We start from the raw sequence: 7050 nt of genomic DNA on the forward strand, positions 1-7050 counted from the left end.
CTGTTCCTCGTAGAACAACGAGGTATCTCACCCACGATGAGATATGGTTTTCTTCATGAAGAAGAACAAGAGTTGTCTACTCATGAAGAAGTAGATCATGGAGATGATCCACTTACCTATGAAGAAGCTATATCGGATATAGACTCTTCAAAATGGATTGAAGCTATGAAATCCGAGATTGATTCCATGTATAAGAATCAAGTTTGGGATCTTGTTGACCCACCTGAAGGTATTATACCTATAGGGAACAAATGGGTTTTCAAGAAGAAAATTGGTTCTGATGGAAAGGTAGAGACCTATAAGGCAAGGCTAGTAGCGAAAGGGTTTCGCCAAAGGCAAGGAATAGACTATGAGGAGACTTTCTCGCCTGTTGCCATGCTTAAATCAATTAGGATTTTATTAGCAATACCTGCATACTATGATTATGAGATTTGGCAGATGGATGTCAAAATAGCTTTTCTCAATGGATACATTGAAGAAAACATTTTCATGGAACAACCTAGGGGATTTGAATCCCAAGATGGTTCCAAGGTATGCAAGCTAAAGCAATCCATTTATGGGTTGAAATAAGCTTCGAGGAGTTGGAACATCCGTTTTGATGAAGCCATTAAATCCTTTGGTTTTATCAAAAATGAGGATGAGCCATGTGTATATAGGAAGGTTAGTGACAGTGCTATCACTTTCCTTGTCTGATATGTGGATGACATACTGTTGATGGGTAATGACACAGGTATGTTGACGACTATAAAGGTATGGTTGTCAAATACATTCTCCATGAAAGACTTAGGAGAGGCAACCTATATTCTTGGGATTCGCATCTATAGAGATAGAGCGAAAAGAATAATTGGTTTATCCCAAAGTCTATGCTTGGAAAAGGTGTTAAAGAGGTTTAACATGCTTGATTCCAAGAAAGGATTGTTACTAGTGAGACATGGTATCCACCTTTCTAAAGAGATGTCTCCAAAGACACCTGAAGAAAGAGATAAGATGGCCAGGATTCCATATGCTTCGGCTATTGGAAGTTTAATGTATGCAATGTTGTGTACTAGGCCGGATATCGCATATGCTATTAGTTTGACTAGCAGGTATCAATCCAATCCAGGTTTGGAACACTGGATAGCTATCAAGAATATTCTTAAGTACTTGAGAAGAACTAAGGATTTATTCTTGATTTATGGAGGTGGAGACTTGCAATTGGATGGTTATATTGATTCTGATTTCCAATCAGATATCGATGATAGAAAGTCTACCTCTAGATATGTGTTCAATTGTAATGGAGGTGCAGTCAGTTGGAAGAGTTCCAAACAGATCACGACTGCAGATTCCACTACAGAGGCTGAGTATATTGTCGCATCGATGTCGCAAAGGAAGTCGCTTTGGATAAAGAAGTTCGTGATGTAACTTACAAGAGATCCTTCCATTGAGTCGCCAGCCCACTACACCGTGACAATAATGGAGCAGTCATACAGGCTAAGGAACCAAGGTCTCACTAGCAATCCAAACACATAGAAAGGCGCTACCACATTATCAGAGAAATAGTTGGGCGAGGCGATGTAGCCATGCAGAAAATAGCATCAGCTGAAAATCCAGCTGATCCATTCACTAAGCCTATGTCACAGACACAGTTAGACCGACATCTTGAGAAGATAGGTCTAAAATATTGTAATGAATGGCTCTAGTGCTAGTGAGAGATTGCTAGTAGTATGCCCTAGAGCATATCATTTAGTATGTATCTTGTACATATTTTTAATAATAAAAGGCATTTCCACTTTTCCATTTACATAATATATTTATGTGTAATAGAAAAGGTCCATTGATATTTTGTTAGAAATATTATTCTTAAGTTGTTAAGAATATGAGTGACAATATTTCTAGCACGAAGTATCATAAATAGGTTCACAATCGAGGATACTTCATAATAAGGACATGACTTATCCAGAAAGATTGTATTCATGTTTGTTCCCAAGTTATTTATATGAGATATAAATAAGATGGAATGGTGAGTCTCATGCCATATAACAAACATGATAGGCACTTATAAATGATAAGTAGGTCAACCGGTGACACTTATGACAAGCACATGGAGTTTACTCTTGTCAATGTTTTGTCATAAATCATATCGATGCATATAATATTTAGACTGAGATAGCACAGCTTATCTTGTATATAGGTAGTTTGAGTTTGATATCGCTTTCATACTTGTACTGTATGGGTATATGGGCATGTGTTGACTCCTACTAGTTATATATGGAGGTAGGTGTTGATCAAGATGGAATCTATTCCTCTAAGTAAATAGAGATAAAATCCTATGTTCATTTAATTGTTCTTGATGTTTCAAGTTCCTGCCAGATGATAGATTTATTCGTAAAAGAGTTTACGATCGTAAAATCTTTTAATCAAGAACTGGAATTAAAAGAGAACATAATATTCATAGTAAATGGAGTTTGACATAAACCATGACTCCAGCTTGAGTTGGGATTTTGTAACAGAGAGATTTTAGTGCATGGTAACATATGATTATAGGTTCATATAAGGTAAACCTTATTACTAATTGGGTGGCCATGGCATGCTATGCTAGGTGTTAACCATGGTCTATGAGGTTCATAAAATGATTTAGAGAAATCATTTATGGTAAGAAAGAGTTCTGATGATGTTAAGAGTTGATATCATGTCTCATTGCCAATTAGTGATGAGCTTAGTAAGTCACACACATACTCAAGTTATCACCTAATTAAATATGATTTAATTAATTAATTAAAGAGTTTAATTGCTTAATTAAATAGGTTTGGTTTGCACTTAAATTGCAAAGTCCCTAGCATGACTTGAAACCAAATCTAGATTGTTGGATGTATAATATAAGTTAAATTTATATTTAAAGTGTTTAAATATGAATTTAATTAATGAGAAATTAATTAATAGAGATTAATTAATTAATTTATATTTGATATAAATTAATTAGAAGAAGAAAAATAATTATTTTGGGTTGAGAACTCAAAATTAAGACACAGGGGCATTTTGGTCATTTTACAGTGTGACACGTGGCACCATGAGATGGTGACACATGGCATAACACATAAGCTTGCCAAATGTTTTTTAATCATGTAAGATGATTAAAATCAAGATTAAATATAGGTTTGACACTTGGCACAATGTGATTGGGTCACTTAAACCTAGAGCTAATCAAAGGGTGACATGTGGCAAGGGTTTAATGTGTTAACCTAGCTATTTAAGTGTGGTTATGAAAGAAAAATAACCAGCAGCCACTGCTCTCCTTTGTCACGCCACTTTGAGGGTTTTCATCTATTCTTCTTCATCTCTCATCAATTCAAAGAGATTAGCCATCAATCTCTTGAATTAAGAACGCTAGAAATTGTTTCTAGTGTCCTGTTTACATCTCTAATCTCTTAAAAAGCAGAACTTGAATTTCTAATTAATAGAAAAGGCTTTAGAAGCTGTTCAAGGGCTGCCATAGGTGTTATTGGTGTGGACAAGCTAGAGGGACAACATCCGTGTCCTCAAGATGAATCTCAAAGCGCAGACATTGCAAAGACATCAAGAGGTTAGTGTAATCGTTCTTGATTTAATCTAGGGTTCTAAAATTAATCTGATTAATTTTAAAATCTTAAATGGCAAATACAGATCCAACAACATATTAAAAGAGTTTTAATATGTTGTTTATCATTGAAATCAAATAGATAAAAATAAATCTTGCATGATGCATGTGACCCTAGGTGAAAATTTTTGAATTCAATGGTATAAACTTGTGTTTTTCACGCTTCCGTTCCTTCAATTTTCCACCTGGAAAAACACAAGAATTGAGGAATCAAATGACAGCTTTTAGACCAAGAGAAGATGAAACTCTATATGAATCATGGATGAGATGGAAAGAATTAGAAAGACAATGCCCACATCATGCCATTCCAAAATGGATGATAAATCAGAATTTTTACACCAATGTTACTCTTGCAATTAGAGGGATTATTGATGCTCAAACAGGAGGAGAATTTATTATGAAGCATGAAGATGAAGCTTATGAGCTATTGGAGAAAATTGCAAAGAATACTCATCTTTGGAGTAGTCCAAGAGGACCAGCTCCAACTCAAAGAAGGCAAGCTGCTGGAATGTATGACCTTGATCCATTCAACATGATTAATGCAAAGTTTGATGCACTCACAAATGTTTTGGCTAAGAAGATGGAAGATTTGAGTATGTTGGTCAGTTCATCATCATCATCTGGAAGTTCACAACAAGTTGCTTATGCAGAAGGAACTACTAGCTGTGGAGTAGACTATGGAGAGCAAGCTGCATATGTTGGTAATTATGGAAACAAACAAATGGGGAATCCTTACTCTCAAACTTATAATCCAACTTGGAGGAATCATCCCAACTTTTCATGGGGAAATCAGCAAAGTCAAGTTCCAAATCAGAATTTTCAACCACAACAGCAACAAGGAATTCTATATAAGCAAAATAGGTAACCATTGCCTAATTTTCAGCAGAAAAATATGAATCCTCCACCAAAACAGCAAGAACAAAGTTCCACCACAGAAGTTTTATTACAAAAGATTCTTGCTAACCAAACTAAGCATGATGAAGAGATGAGAGAGATGAAAGCAAGGCTAGAGCAGATGCAAACACATAACAGAATGTTGGAAAATCAGATTGCACAACAAGCATCTTCCTCAGGTACCAAGTCTTTTGGAAAACTTCCAAGTCAACTAGAAAACCCAAGAGAGCAGTGTCAAGCTATTACTTTAAGAAGTGGGAAGTTGTAAATAATGAGAAGAGTGAAAAAAATGAGAAAAGTGAAAATAGTGAGGAGAGAAAATGAGAAAGAAACTGATGAGGGTGAAAAACAAGAAAGTAAGAAAGAAAGTGCAGAAAAATGCAAAGAGGAAATTGAAGAGAAGGAAGAGAAGTATATACCTCTAGAGCCCTACAAGCCACAACTTCCCTTTCCACAAAGATTTCACAAAACCAAGCTTGATAAGCAATTTGGGAAGTTCTTAGAGGTTTTGAAGAAGCTATACATAAATGTGCCTTTTATTGATGCTCTTTCACAAATGCACTCTTATGCAAAATTCTTAAAAGAAATTCTCTCAAACAAGAGGAAACTTGAAGATCATGAAACTGTAGCTTTGATAGAAGAATGCAGTGCTATCCTCCAAAGGAAACTTCCTCCAAAGCTCAAGAATCCAAGGAGTTTTTCAATTCCATGCCACATTGGGGAATCATGTTCTACAAAAGCTTTATGTGATCTAGGGGCTAGTATTAGCCTTATGCCCCTCTCCATTTATGAGAAGCTCAATATGGGAGATCTTAAGCCAACCCACATTTCTCTTCAGTTAGCTGACAGATCAATTAAGTATCCTGAAGGGATTTTGGAGAATGTGCCTCTGAAGGTTGGGAAGTTCTATATACCTGTTGATTTTTTCATCTTGGACATGGAACAGGATTCTAATTTCCCAATCATATTGGGAAGACCCTTTCTAGCTACAACAGGAGCATTGATTGATGTTAAGGGAGAAAAAATGACTCTTAGAGTTGGTGAAGATCAATTGGTTTTCAATATTAATAACACTATGAAGAAGCATCATTCTGAAGCTGATACTTGCTTGAGAGTTGATATTATTGATGAGTTGGTTGAAGAACACTTCAGAAAGAAATATCCAGAAGATGCACTTGAAAATTATTTGGTTCATGGAGGAGGCATAGACTATGACAACCCTCATGTGGCTGCTTATGCTCAACATTTAGAGGGTAGTCCACCATTCATCTCTGCTCCAGTTTTTCAACTCATACAACAGGAAAAAGTTGAATCTAAGCAACCATCATTCAAGGAAGTAGATGCACCTAAGGTAGAACTTAAGCAACTTCCTTCTCAGCTCAGGTATGAATTTCTTGGCACTAATAACACTTATCCAGTAATTATAAATGCAAACTTGAGTACCTTAGAGGCTGATAAGTTGTTAAGAGTGTTGAGGCAATTCAGAAAAGTTTTAGGATATACCATAGATGATATTAAGGGAATAAGCCCACACTTTTGCATGCTCAGAATCAGTTTGGAAGAAAATTGTAAACCATCTATTGAACATCAGAGGAGGTTGAACCCAAATATGAAAGAAGTTGTTAAAAAGGAAATTTTGAAGTTGCTTGATGCAGGGATCATATATCCTATCTCAAATAGTACTTGGGTGAGCCCAGTACATGTTGTCCCAAAAAAGGGTGGAATGATAGTTGTCAAAAATGAAAATAATGAATTAATTCCCACCAGAACAGTGACTAGTTGGCGAATGTGCATAGATTACAGAAAATTAAATTTAGCCACTAGAAAAGATCATTTTCCACTTCCCTTCATTGATCAAATGTTAAAAAGATTGGCTAGGCATTCTTATTTTTGCTATGTAGATGGGTATTTAGGATTTTTTCAAATCCCTATCCATCCAAATGATCAATAGAAAACTACTTTTACTTGTCCATATGGAACCTTTGCTTATAGGAGGATGCCATTTGGGTTGTGTAATGCACCAGCCACTTTTCAAAGGTGCATGATGGCAATCTTCTCAGATTTCATTGAAGACATAATGGAGGTTTTTATGGATGATTTTTCTGTTTATGGATCTTCATTTGACATATGCTTGGCTAACCTTTCTAAAGTTTTGCAGCGATGTGCAGATACTGACCTTGTGTTAAACTGGGAAAAGTGTCATTTCATGGTTCAGGAAGGGATAGTGCTTGGACATTTGGTGTCTAACAGAGGAATAGAGGTTGATAAAGCCAAGGTTGAAGTGATAGAGAAGATGGCTCCTCCTACCAATGTCAAGGGAATTCGAAGTTTTCTAGGACATGCCGAGTTTCTGACGCTTTATCAAGGATTTTTCTAAAATAGCTAAACCTTTGTCTAATTTGTTAAGTCATGACATACCATTTGTATTTGACCAAGAGTGTTTGGATGCCTTTTGCAGGTTGAAGCAAGCTCTTATCACTGCACCAATCATGCAACCACCTGATTGGAGCCTACCTTTTGAAATTATGTGTGATGCTAGCAAC

The 7050-nt window shown here is 36.1% G+C and overlaps 1 non-coding gene across 1 annotated transcript; it reads right to left on the reverse strand.

The window, feature by feature from the left end:
* Positions 1-3812: 3812 nt before the first annotated feature.
* On the reverse strand, positions 3813-3919 carry LOC131172306 (small nucleolar RNA R71). The gene has a single exon (XR_009142788.1). It is a non-coding gene; the product is annotated as a small nucleolar RNA R71 (small nucleolar RNA).
* Between the last annotated feature and the right edge of the window lie 3131 nt (positions 3920-7050).

This window comes from Hevea brasiliensis, chromosome 13 (assembly GCF_030052815.1).
Source record: "Hevea brasiliensis isolate MT/VB/25A 57/8 chromosome 13, ASM3005281v1, whole genome shotgun sequence".
NCBI lineage: Eukaryota > Viridiplantae > Streptophyta > Magnoliopsida > Malpighiales > Euphorbiaceae > Hevea > Hevea brasiliensis.